At 36.8% G+C, this 13,234-nt stretch overlaps 1 protein-coding gene and 1 long non-coding RNA gene across 11 annotated transcripts in view; one reads left to right on the top strand and one right to left on the bottom strand.

Moving 5' to 3' along the window:
* The first annotated feature begins 1,418 nt into the window (after nt 1-1,418).
* Nucleotides 1,419-13,234, top strand: part of ppfibp2b (PPFIA binding protein 2b) — a 74,274-nt gene continuing 62,458 nt past the window's right edge. For 6 of the 10 annotated variants that reach the window (XM_028026257.1, XM_028026212.1, XM_028026225.1 and 3 more), the window contains exon 1: nt 1,419-1,567. The gene's annotated coding sequence lies outside the window, so the exon portion shown is untranslated. The remainder of the gene's footprint in view (nt 1,568-13,234) is intronic. The other 4 variants (XM_028026272.1, XM_028026218.1, XM_028026232.1 and 1 more) reach the window with 1 other exon arrangement.
* On the bottom strand, nt 5,911-11,496 carry LOC114150098 (uncharacterized). The gene is made up of 2 exons (XR_003596667.1): nt 6,379-11,496; nt 5,911-6,060 (listed from the first exon to the last, which is right to left on the bottom strand). It is a non-coding gene; the product is annotated as an uncharacterized LOC114150098 (long non-coding RNA).

Raw genomic sequence — 13,234 nt, 5'->3', positions numbered from 1 at the left:
TGAAATCTTAGTTTGATGTAATTATAAATTTATGATAGACAGTTCATATATAATCTGATGGATATGTTTTCAGTAACTGGATTCGGATAAAGCACAAATGATTAATGAAACTTAAAAACGTGAATTGGAAAAACAGATTTCATTTTTGGTTGCTGCTTGCAGATTACAACTCCATCCGTTGCCACGTATTCTAGCAGAAATATTTTCACATAATTCACACCTTGGCAAAGAGGTGACACCAACTTCTGCACAGTCTTCTGAACAGAAGATCTGCAGTTTTTTAAAAGTGGCTCTCTGCAATCCTCTTTTCAGATCTGCACTGAGCTCCTTAAACCTATCCACTGAATGATCCAGTGACTGCTGTCAAACATCCTCTTTTATAACAGTGCACAGAAGCTGCACACAGTTAGATGTGATCTGTGCTGGGAGGTTAAGAGGCTTTGGCAAGTAAAAACACATTTTGGAACATCCTGTACTATTACAACAGCGATTGCAAATATTGATGTTTTTTTTTTTATTTGTTCCCATATTAATAATTTATATTATGTTGTGATTTCAAAATGCATGGAATTACAATAGGATTTATACCCCTCTGATTTTTTAATTTCCTTTCTTGATAGAACCATGACTTTCAATGTATTTAATGAGATTTTTTGTAATGTACCAAGAAAAAGGCACTGTGCAAATGTGCGCGTAGGAGAATGATACATAGTTTTTCCATTTTTCATAAGCAAAAATTTAAATTTCAGTTAAAATAAAACTTGAATGTAGGTTTAAAGGTTTACTTTTGCTCTAATCTCTGTGTACTTCATTGGTTGTGGGAAACATTCTTATTCATTCTAATTCAAAAATTAGGATTTCACAATATTATATAATTTTAAGGATATATATTCTAGCTAACATATTATGAAACAAAAATAATTTATTAAAATGTAATTACGTGGAACGGAACAAAAACATCATACAAATTAGTAAATATTACAATATTTAGCCGCCTTGTCAGTGAAAACAAAACTGACATTTCTGAACAAATTACATCAGCAGGCTTTAAGAAAGGTAAAAACTAAAGTGAAAAGCCAGTAAACACCGTTACAGGACAGGCGGTTTCAGTTCTTTTATAGGGTCACTAGATGGCAATGTCTACTAAATCGATTTAATATGATAGTAATTTTCCTTCCCATACGCAAAATCTAAATATTGTGTCTAGTTAACAATGTTAGAGGCAAAAATGAGTTTAAATATTTCAAACATATGTCGAAACTGTCGTAGTGGTTTTGTTTTCGTTTTATATAGACTGTAAATATATGTTCTATTTCCTTCAAGTTTAGTGCAGTATTTCCGAAGAGTCAGTGAAGGCATCGCGCTTATCACATGGCTGGTGTCATTAGTTGAGGGAAGCTCGCGCAGCGGCGGAGCGAGAGTCAACCGCTCATACAGGTCGGACCGGCTTGTGACATCTGGGCGTGAGAGGACCATGCGTGCCCGAGCTGTGGAGTTTGCCTTGTTTTAGTGCCTGGTTCCACCGAACGTATTTGAAGGAGGACAGAAGCTCACAGACTCGGATATAGTAAGTTATATATGACTCCAAGAACGTAGTGTAATTACTGCAGAGGTTTCTGTTTACTTTGGACTTTTTGGGGGTGCTGGGAGATGGTAAAAACAGACAGAGGAGAGTCTTCTGCTTTTGGGACTGAGATGTTATATTCCCAAATAATTACTTTTATTGCATTTTTATAAAAGCAACTTTAACCTTTGTTGTGGCGCCCAGTGGAGCCTCCATATTTCACAACAATTGTAAAATAGAGATTATCATTTGCAGCAGCCTTGTTGTGGATATTCTCCGGACAGGAATTGTTGTGCAACATTTTATAGTCACATGACGCATTTAATTTCGGTTTGGCAGAAAATTTAACTTCTAGACATGTTCCAGGAACGCTAACATTGTTTCTTCCCAGTTGTTTCTGTTTTTCCACACTGGCTCAGTCTTGTTCTGCAAGCTTAGGGCTGTTAGCCATGCAGTGTTAATGCAGATCATCAATTTCTGACATCATGCGTTGAAAGAAATAGGGGGGAGGAATAGGTTGCTGCTGATATGCTAATCACAGAAAATCAAGGCTGATATGTGGCTCCCTCCCGCTGTAGCATCTGCTGCATCTAACTCTGGAGATACTAAACACACACTTGTACACGCACGCACACACGCACCCCAACTCACGCAGGCATGAACACATATACATCAGAGAGGGCCAACTTGAGAGAACTGAAGGAGCCTCCTGACTGTGAATACAGCCGGCCGGTGCCTCTTTCTGGTGCAAATCTCATTTAAAAAGAGAGTTGAAAGGCATCATTGCTGCTGACGACAGTGAATTGATTAAGGCTGCTCTGGTTGGCACTTGGGTGGCATTAGCACTCAGAAATGAGAGGAAATAAAAGCTGGAGCCTGGGTGAAGAGGCAATTGATGGGAGTGAGGGGGTCCAAAACAATAAAAAGAAAAGTATTGTTGCAACAGTCATTGAACTGTTTACTCAGACAGAAGTACTAACCAAACTGACTGTGGAAGTAGGTTTTAGGATGGTGCCATACAAATACATGCACTGTGCATGGATCCAGCAGATGATGGCACTCATCCCTGTGATCAAAGCGGGTTGTGCAATTCTAAGAGCTTTCGTTTTCCTCTGCAGCCATACAGAATCAGATGGTTCTTGTCGTCTTAACTGCTGCTGCTGCTCCTCACACCACGACTGTGGTTTCGGCAGATTTAATTCACTGCTGCTCCATGGCAGGCAGGGATGAAGCAGAAGAGAGGGAGATGATAAGAGGAGAGATGTTTGGGAGATTAAGTCAATGGGAGAGGAGAGGGATCAAAGTGAGGGGGGTGGGGGACAGGAAAACCATTTCAGGTTTTAAAATACAAAACATAATCCTTTCTTTTCTTAGCCCATAAAGGAAAAGATGAGAACATAAAAAATGAAATAAGTTTAGTTTGTTAGAGGTTCTGTTTGGTTTACTGTCAGGCCAAGAAAGGATATTAGAAAACAGTGGCAGGGAGAAGCAGCACTATGCTGCAGGGTTTCTAGAAGCCTGGAAATTAAGTTGTAATCTTTTTCAGCTCAGGAAAAGTATGTTAAAAGTGGGCTTTTAGACTCCATTTCCTATTCCATTGTCTAAAAACTGTTTCCATCTATTGTTTTAAAAAAGAATAGTATGGGAGAAATTATGATGCCTATGGCACGGGACACCTGTTGCCATTCCTCACTGCCAGCCTTTTTTCTTTGTAAACTCACAAGTGTACAGGATAGCATCTTCTTCACTCATGATTTATGAACTGGCAGAGAAAACTCAAAGATAGCTTGCCTTTGCTGGTTTATAGTAGAAATCTTTTGTTAAAGAGTAAACCGTACTTAACTGAAGAGGAGGCTTCAGAGGTTGTTTTGGTTTCTTTTATAACCTCATGGATGAGTCTTTGATTCTCCTTTGAAGTAATTTAGGTGCTCTTGGGAATGCTCACCTCTGTTCCATATTTTCTTCATTTGTTTATAACGGCCAGTCACTATAAACTGTTGGAGTCTCACAGCCCAAAGAATATAATTTTGCGGCAGTGATCTCAAACTCCAGTTCTCAGGGGTCGATGTCCTGAGAATTTTAGATGCCTCTGTGCTTCAGCACACCTGGTTCCCATATTAGCTCAATAGCAGAGCTCTGGAGAGTTTGACTGCATGCTAGTGAGACAGTTTAGCCATCCATTTCAAGTGTAAAGGACAGGGCACACATCCAAAAGTTGCAGTTTTCTCGTCTTCTTTATGTGCATGGAAATTTCAGAAGCGTTAGAACACCCATTATGCACAAATTTATGTCCTAAAAATGGCTGTGTGAGCATCTCTGTAGACAAATCTCACAGTTGAAGTTGTCAGAAACAATCTCAAACCAACCAGCTGAAAGGCGGAGGAGGAAGGAGGTGAGGACGGGAAGAGGCATGAAAACTATTAAAGCGAATGAGTGTCACGGAGAGCTCAGGAGAGTGGAAAACACGGGTGCATGATTCGGGAAATGAGGGGGAGAGATAAATGCAGGATTATTAGTGACAGATATGAAGTCAGAAGAAGTGTTCATTTATATATTAAAAAAGCAACTTAAAAAAGTTTTGGGTTTTTGGAAATGATCAAGAATTGTAGAAACTTCAATTACTCGACTCTAATGCACAAAGATGTTGCTAAAATATTTAAAGCAAAGCAAGAAATTGGTGCATCTGAAGTTATTATTCAAATTATTACTGACAGTCCTTTTAGAGATGAAAGTGAAAGGTACATGTGTGTCAATTAATCAGCCAGAGATCACAACCAGACAATTTTTTATCTGCGAGAGAAGAAGAATTGCAATTTCCAACTCCCAGTCAAATTGGTTGGTATAGAAAAAACCCCACTTTCCTCACTTGTTTTCCACTGTTGTGTTAAAGCATAGTACACCAAGAGCACCAGAGGGGCGCTGATCTAAGGGAAGGCAATCAAGTTTTATATGGTTTCATTAGGTTAATTGTTCTCATGTTGCATTTATAATGAGACTACCTCTTATTCTTGTCCAATGTGTTTCAAAATTTGCTAGAAAATTGCGATGGTAGTGATTTAACAGCCGCTCACATCTCATAGGTTAATCAAAATCAAACATTCACTGTTTTTTGACTAATGACTAATTCTGTTACGAGTTTCCTTCATGAAAAAAGTTTGTATCTTTGCTTTTGTGATGTGAGGAGACGGTCCTAATTCAACCTGAAGTATAACCAGCATCCATAATCACTCAAAGAAACCTAATATAACAATTCATGTAACTTTAAAATGAAACTAAAATTAAAAGCCATATTGGAAATTTTAATTGGTAATTGTATCCAAACAGATGGTGTTCAGTATGGTACCAGACAGGGTCCAAAAGGGGCCAGTTCCCCAATAGAGCTAATCTTGGCCTTTGTACTGAAGAGATGGTACTAAATCAGTTTATTGTTATTATATGTGCTGGCACAGAAATTGTAGTTAATTGGTTCCTTATACCAGTTTTATTTTTTTATCTCTATAGTTTTACTTCAACAGTGAATTAAAATTGTAGGTGCTGCACCTTTAGCTCTTTGGGTCTGCTCACTGAATATATTAAATTATGGAATATTGACCTTTTTTGTTTCATTTTTTTTCTCTGCCTCCATGAAAAAACAATGGTACCACTTAAGCCCTTCTGGTCAATTTGGTCCTAAACCACCACTGGAGTTCAACCTTATAAAAGCTGAAGTATATTGCATCTGTTTAGCTTCTTCACCTGGAGCACTTTAAGACAAATGCACACACCCTGTGCTTTCTGTGAATGTAACTTTACCTTGTAATGTAATCTGTTGCTGTTCTTGTCCAGTTTGTTAGCAGCTTGTGACTTTCTGTAACTCTAGTCTGCTGTAGCCAGGACACTGGCCTCTGAAGTGAGCCACTTCACTGGCTGCTTGTGTTGTTTCACTCAGTGGAAATCCTTTCTTGTAGCAGGTGTTCTGACTATCAGTGAAAATCATCAGATTTTCCTACCGTAGTACGGATAGATAGGTAAGTCTATCTGTCAGTGCTACGTGTCCAAAACTGCTACCGTCATGTTTACAAACAGAAAACTATAGTGGGTTGTGTTAATGTTAAATATATTGGATAACATTATTTGAGTGACGGGATTGAAGTGGAAGCTTAGGAGTTATGCTTAGCTTAGCATTGGAACAATCTATATACATGACAAAACCACAAGAAGATCACTTCTTCATCTGAATATCCTACCCGTTTAAAATGAAAATCTATAGATGTATGCACTAATCCCTTTACTAGAATATCATACCTGTTAAAAAATATTTTAAACACAAAGGTGTTAAAACAGTATCAGAATAAAACTGTATCAGACAGGGGAAACAGGTTTTTATTGGAATTAAATGAAACACAGACTACAGATCACCACAACTCTTTTTTGCGCATTAATACGTTGTATGACAGACTTTATCAGATGCAGCGCAGCCACAATGTGTCCACCGAACTGCGCAGGTCATTGTGTTCCTGAAATGATAGAATATGATTAATGTACACTAATATTACACGGCTATTACACAGCTTCAATCCCACATCTATTTAGCAAAGTTTAGTAATAAAGAGTGTAATTAAACTAAAACATTTTAAAATATAGGGACAAAATAGCCCAAAAACAACATATTTTTTCCTGATTAACCTCCAAATAATAACTTGTTTACAGTAGTAACGACTTTGCAGACAGCAAACTAAAGCCATTTATAAGCTACCTGTCATGTAAAGTAAAAACATGAAGTAATACAGCAGCTTAATGACAGCCAGGTATAAAATACATTAAATAAAGCTTACCGTAATCTTCGATGAAATAAAACACATGAAACAAAACTTCCACAGGTAGGACGTATTTATAAGAAATCTGCTGAGTAGGCAGTACGTGACATAGCATCGATGTGCGCATTACCACAAGATAGGACGGATTTAAGGGCAGCACAGATAAACAGAACACCGGAACTGGAAGAAAGGTAGTCGGGATGGGTGCTCACTGCACACGCAGGGTTGGTTGACAGAGTTAGCTATCTGAAACAGCTGCCAGATGGAAAATATTTCCTGATCTCAACCAGCTGGCTTTGTTATTGCTTCAACTTAACATATTGTAATTATTTACCATAATTTACGCTTTTATATGGAACCACATATATTTTTGTAATTAGATTTTCTCAGCTAGATAGTCAGGAAAAAACTCATGGATTAAATTCTGCTTGAGTGACAACGTTTTAAATGACTAACAGATTTACACAGTGGTAGAGGACTAAAGCAAAAATATGTATAAATAACAACTGGATTTAGTAAACCCTTTAAAACATGTTTTTCACTATGGTGCACTGATTACAGTTTTCTGGCCGATCACTGATTACCAATCTTTAAGAAGCCTGACTTGCTGACTCCAATTTTGGTTGATACATGAACAATTTTGTTTTGTTTGAAATGTTGCTAAATATAGCAAGAAAGTTGCTGAGTCTGCAACAGTGGGATGACTATTTTTAACTGCAAATGTGCAGACGTGACCTGGTGGGCAGGTCTATCAGTCAAATCTCTTTCACAAGAGAGTAGAAGAAGACAGTGGTTGATTTTAAGACCTTTCCTGAGGTAGATAAGATTGGCTTCACGTGTAAGTATCAGCTGATCCCAAATCTCCCAAAATTAAGAAAATCTGCACTGGTAAGTCAGCTGGCCAATAAACCAGTTGGCCGATAAATTGGTGCACCCCTATTTGTTACATATAATAAAGTTACCATAATCACCACTCTGCTTTCTATAGTGTTACACTGGGAGCATGATGACGATTTGATGTTTACATAAATAATGTATTTGTTATTACGTTGTTAGTTTCCCAGTTTGTCTTTATTGATAAAGAACACACTCATATCAAAATCATTTATCAGGTAGCAAAAATGCAAATCTGTAGTCAAAATCATACTTTTACTAGTAAAAATCTTAATTGCAAATTTCAACAATGAATTTAGTCCTGATTACTTAAAATGTAATTTCTACTTGTAATGATGAAATCTAAGTACAATGTATAATATATCTTCTAATATATTTTATAACATCTTAAAATCCATAATTTGTCCTTGAAAGAATTCAACTCTATGGAAAGTAAATTTTCACTTGAAAGAAGTGGGGTACAGTTATTTGGTTTAAAAATCCTCCCTGGCTACAAAATATTAAACTGGTTTACAATAGTTGAGTTCTGACTGTCTCTGCTCATACAGTTGAAGGAAACTCTGCTTAATCTAGTAGCATCCTTTTAAAGGGAATTTAACCTGTGGGAAAAACACAATGGAAAATTGTTGTGGTTTCCAAACCGTAACTATATAAACACATGCTACATCATCACTCTAACCAAACAATGCTTGGTGACACACTTGTGTGAGTGTTTTTCTTGTCCGACACTGGGTATCTACCTGTAGCTGCATGTTACAAACAGCACTGGTCTTTTAGAAATCCATGTTTAGTCATACAAATTAAAAGGAAAAAAAGGAACTGTTTGGCCGATAAATTGGTGCACCCACTAAGCAATGTGCAAAAACTTTATTTAAATGTAAAATCTGAACAAAACCACCGTACAGATCTGAAGTTGCTGGTTTGCTCTATTTAACAAAGAGCAAAAGCAGCACAGTTCATTGATGAATCAGTTATAGTTATACCGTCAGGTTTCACTGAAAAATTATGTGCCGCTAAAGCAGAGCATCATTCTTATGCCTTACTGCTTAAATGTCCTGATAACATTTATGCATGTGTCCCAGCTTGTCCCATCATCTTTGTTGATGTCTAAGATGCAACACCTACAACAGAATCAGTCCACTCTCTCTCTGTGCAGTTCTTTACAAACTCTGTTGGCTTTTGGCCTCCACGATTGTTAGCTAATTGCTGATTTGTTCGTTTCAGCTGCTCACAGTCACATGGGGCTGTGTGCGTCTTTAGTGTGTTTGTATTAAGTGGTGTTGACATGCTGTTTTTACAGTGCGGGCTTGCTGACACTGGTGTTTGAAGTCTTTGAGCATCACGCTGGTTTCTGCCCTTGAGGCCACGTCAGTCCTTCAAAGCACTTTAGGAATAAATATAGGTTTACTATATGTTGGAAAAGCCATATTTTGGTAGCTGTACTTCAAGGTGTTTTTTAATTAAAATTTTTTTGTGGCTCAGCAGTGAGAAAAAAAGAAAGAAACAAGATATACATAAACTTTCTTCACATTATAATGCAGGTAATACTTCACAAATCATATCTCGAAATAGCTTATTTGAGAAAAGTAACAAAAATATGTTTTTTTTCTGTACTGTATATTCATGTATAACCTGGTATTTTGAAGCTATGTGCAAGACATGAGTATTTGTGTGATTGTGTCCTTGTCTTCTTTCTGGTCAAAAATTTTGACTTGTGCATCTGGTTCATGCATCTCATGATCTTCAAAGTGTGCTTTTTGGAAGCAGTTTCTGGATTAGAGATGAACAAACATACTCTATTATTTGTAGAACTGAAAGGCTTTGTTTTTATTGCATTTAGATTAATGCCAGACATTAGGAATGCACAGAGAGGCTACAGTAATAAGATTTGTTTTTCTTTGAACATGGTTCTAAGAATGCTTTTAAAGATTTTGCTCTACTTTATGACTTGGCTGTTGCAAAAAATGATTCAAGTCTGTTGAAGCTGCTCAATATTTGTTTTGCAAGACTTCTTGTCCCTATATGATGCATTAACATTCATAAGTCATGTCAGAACTTTGAACTATGTTTTCAAGCCAGACTTTATTGTAATATTTCAAAGTCGTATTAATAAGATCTCCAGGCTTTCTAAAGATTTTTCAACGTTTTTCTTGAAAAATCTTGACTGCTTTTGATTTAGTTCAAAGGACAAAACATTTGCTTTGTTATTATTTAAACTGCTGCTGCAGATCAATTTTGCTAGTATTCAAAAGGTTTGAAAAATACATGTTAGTTCACAGGAGTGTCAGGAGCAGCAAATATAATTTCAGTTTAGAGTAAATCCTTTCACAGACTTTGTATGCTGTCTGAAATGTCTGGACAAGTGTAGAAAATAATTTTGAGAGTCTGACAAAAGTAGAAATAATGCTCAGCATTCCGACTCACTCATCTTCCTTAGTGGCACTAAACGTTTCAAAGACGAACTTCTCCTCCTATCTCATAATTGAATGAATTATGTTTTTAAATAGAAGTGTGAAATATCTCACTTAATGGACTGCATTTTATTGATGCTAGGGTATGAAAACCAATACATTGCCATTTAAAATGCAAAATTGTAACTTCTCACAGCTGGCTCAACAAGTGAACTTGTGTCTTCCACCTTCACATTGCTGTATCAGTGTGAATCGTTTAATCTTAACATCCCTACTTGCAAAGCCAGTAGGATTTCCCTTATGCTGCTTTACTGGAATGGCTTGGAATGGCATCAGTTTGTAATACTTATCGAAGTGTGAACTTCATGTGTAGTGAAAGAGATGTAACTTTAGGAAAAAAAGTGAAAGTTAGGCTCATTTGCTGTTAAATAAGGACATTTTCAGTCTTTACTAAAAGGCAGAAGGAACATCTTCCTCTTAAATGTCAGTAGTCCTGTCGCATTGATGCTAATTGCCAAAGAATCTGGTGTTTCTTGTTGGCTTGGCGAGGCTCAGCGTGCACACACAGTTGTATTTACTCTGTGTGACAGCAGGGCCTCGGGGGCTTAGGTCCGGCCTCTAGCTGGTGACTCTAATCCAAACAGGCTAAGCCAAATGAGGAGGAACAGTAAACTAACACACACAACGCTCGTCTGTCTGTCTGTGTGTTACTGCGTGCAGTATTCTCCTTAGTCTATTCCTGTGTTAACATTTAACCAACCCTGTCAAACGTACAGGGTCAGACTAATTTTGGCTTTTCCTGTTGCCACTGACTAATACATCGGACTACTGATGGGGAACCTGAAGTTTTAAACCTTATCGTTTTTCACTTCAGTGAAAACTGTGATGACTTTAGTGAGATTCCACATAGTCTAAGTCCAGACTGAACCTGTTGAGTCTCTTGTGTGTTTGTTGTTGTGAAAGGTTTGAGTCTTTACCTTTTATTCTGTGTCTAAAAGGTAAGTATTTGTTGGGTTCTCGGCTATAGCCTCATATTCCTATATAACTGTAAACCTTTTTTTAAATGAATATATGATTTGCATATGATGTGCATGCGTAACCAAATGTCTTGTCCTGAGTCAGTGCATTCTGGAATAATGTTCCCAGCCTTCTCCTCTTGTTAGGCAAATTAGAGTACAAACTGTAGAAAAAAACGTATTTCTCGTAATGTATCCCATCTATACACTGCAGTTTCACTTTATATTACGGTTACATGAGCAGTGAATTCATATTTTTAATACATAATATTTATAACTAATTCAATTAATTTAATATGTCACGCACATTGGCTATAAAATCGTGATTGGACTAAAGTTATCGACTTGATCAGTTTTACAGGCTCCTGGAGGCAAAAATGTACATTTTAATTAATATGTGAACTGAATAGATTTGTGAATGCATAGTTTTCTCAGAACAGAGAAAACTATGCAGAAACTCACCATGGACAAAATTAGGGAACTTCTAGTAAAGAAATACTGTCTAATTTGAATCAGACTTTTTTTAAACATTGAAATTATAATACTGAATTTTTATCCCATTCACTTATGTGTATGATTTATTTTTCATGCATTGGTGTCACGTGATCAAATGCATGTAATTTGATTGGCTAAAAGCTGCTCGACTTGATCTAGTGCTGATTGCTTTGACTTGGGTTACCAGAAGGCTACCACATGTGTCAGCACAATTTTGCCAAAATAACTCTTTACTGGCATATTTAAACTGAAAGAAATGATTGCACATGCTAAAAAAAAATCTTGTTTTTAAGAATTCAATATTGAAAATAAATCTGATTCTAATGACACTAAAGTTCTTCCATAGATATCTCCTGTCTAACATGGTGTTTCGTATGCACCAGTGTGCAGCTAAAAATGTGTTGAATTTGTATTTTTATTATTTCCAAGGTTGCTGTCTTATGCCACAGTCCTGACTCCTTTGGGTCACTGAAGTTCACTGCTATTTTGCATTGTTTTAAATTGTTGAGTGTAGTTTTCCTCAGAAGGCATAAATTAAATTTTGCTCGGTTATAAGAAGCATGAAGCCTTATAAGCTAAGGTCTAGATGAATCCTTTACCCTTTTACATTTGCAGACTCCTATTTTTTGCTCCCTTGCATATTTTTGTGCCAGTTTTCCATGCTGGCTATCCTAAACTTCTGCAGATTGATGGAGAGTTTGCCCAAGTGGGAATTGTGGGTGAAAACGGTCAAATAATTGGATATCGTTCCCCTTTTTACTGGACTGATTCTGATGGTCCAAAGTCTTCTTAAAGTTTGCATTTAATTTAAAAATCAAAGTATCCAGAGTTTAAAGGTAGAGATCCTATTGAGTATTGTCAAGAAGAAGAAAAGAGTCACTAGAACCAACAAAAGAGGCAAGCTAAAAACAATTATTAAATCCACACCAGAACCAACTATGATTGACTCCATATTACACAGCATAGATGCAATAAATTTTTAGTATGTTCTGTGCCTGCTTTTTATTTGGCCAATTTTGATGTATTAAAACATTTCTTTTATTGGTCTTATGTAATTTTAAAATTTTCTGAGAAACTGAGTTTTTCACCAGCTTAGATATAATCATCATTAATTACTTTGCTTTTACTTGTACGTAGCCAAACCCATTCAGTTCAGTCACATCCTTCATCAGTACTGGACCAATTCTACAGGATTGATGCAGACAAGTCAGTGAGCCTGTCCCCCTTGAAAAGTGAAATTGTAATCTTATCTATTTCCTCCTCAAATTATAACCCGTAGCTCAGACATGAAACGCCCACTCTGAAAGCACATTTGTGGTTCAACATTAAGACAGAAGAGCTCAGAGACTGTTTTGATTTCCAGGACCGGAGCATCTGTGTTGTTTGCACTGATCCCCACAAGCTTTTAGACACAATAACTGCTTATATCAAGTGTTGTGAAGGCTCTTATGACAACAAGGGTAGTTAAGTGTGTGTGTGTGGGGGGGAAGGGGGGTTATTGTTTTGACTGCTCAGTATATTTTGCTTCTATTGTTTGTGAACTTTATTTTCCAGACCATACAAGCCACACAAAATGACTGCATCAGGAAAGTTTTATATATATATGTCAGGTGTTCTCCCTTTTATTCTACTTTACACACACTTATCACTGCTGCACTGCCTCTTGCCAAGTTGCATCAATTTCTGGATATGTGACATTTAAAAATGTAGGATCTGCATGTTAATATATTGATATGTCACAAATATATCCCTTGTAATTTAATCTAAATATTGCAGTGATATGGGTTGTGATCATTGAAATATTGCTTTTTCTTCCCCTTGCTTTCCTTTTTACCAGTCATAGTGCTCATGATGCACAGGTTGCAAAGATGCATCATATTACAAAAGAAAATTGGGTATTTCTGGGCAGTCTAGATGCACTGTAGGGTTTTTTATGAATTTTTTAGTTTTCCAGTAAAAAAACTTGCATTATTGTTGATCGATTTGCTTTAATAATCACCCCAAAACGATTTTCATTAATGCAGTTCTCAATTCTCTGCTAGTGCTGCTGCGTCTTTG

The sequence above is a fragment of the Xiphophorus couchianus genome, chromosome 2 (assembly GCF_001444195.1).
Source record: "Xiphophorus couchianus chromosome 2, X_couchianus-1.0, whole genome shotgun sequence".
Lineage (NCBI taxonomy): Eukaryota > Metazoa > Chordata > Actinopteri > Cyprinodontiformes > Poeciliidae > Xiphophorus > Xiphophorus couchianus.
The sequence above is the reverse complement of the archived record's forward strand: the minus strand, read 5'-3'. Positions and strand labels throughout refer to the sequence as shown.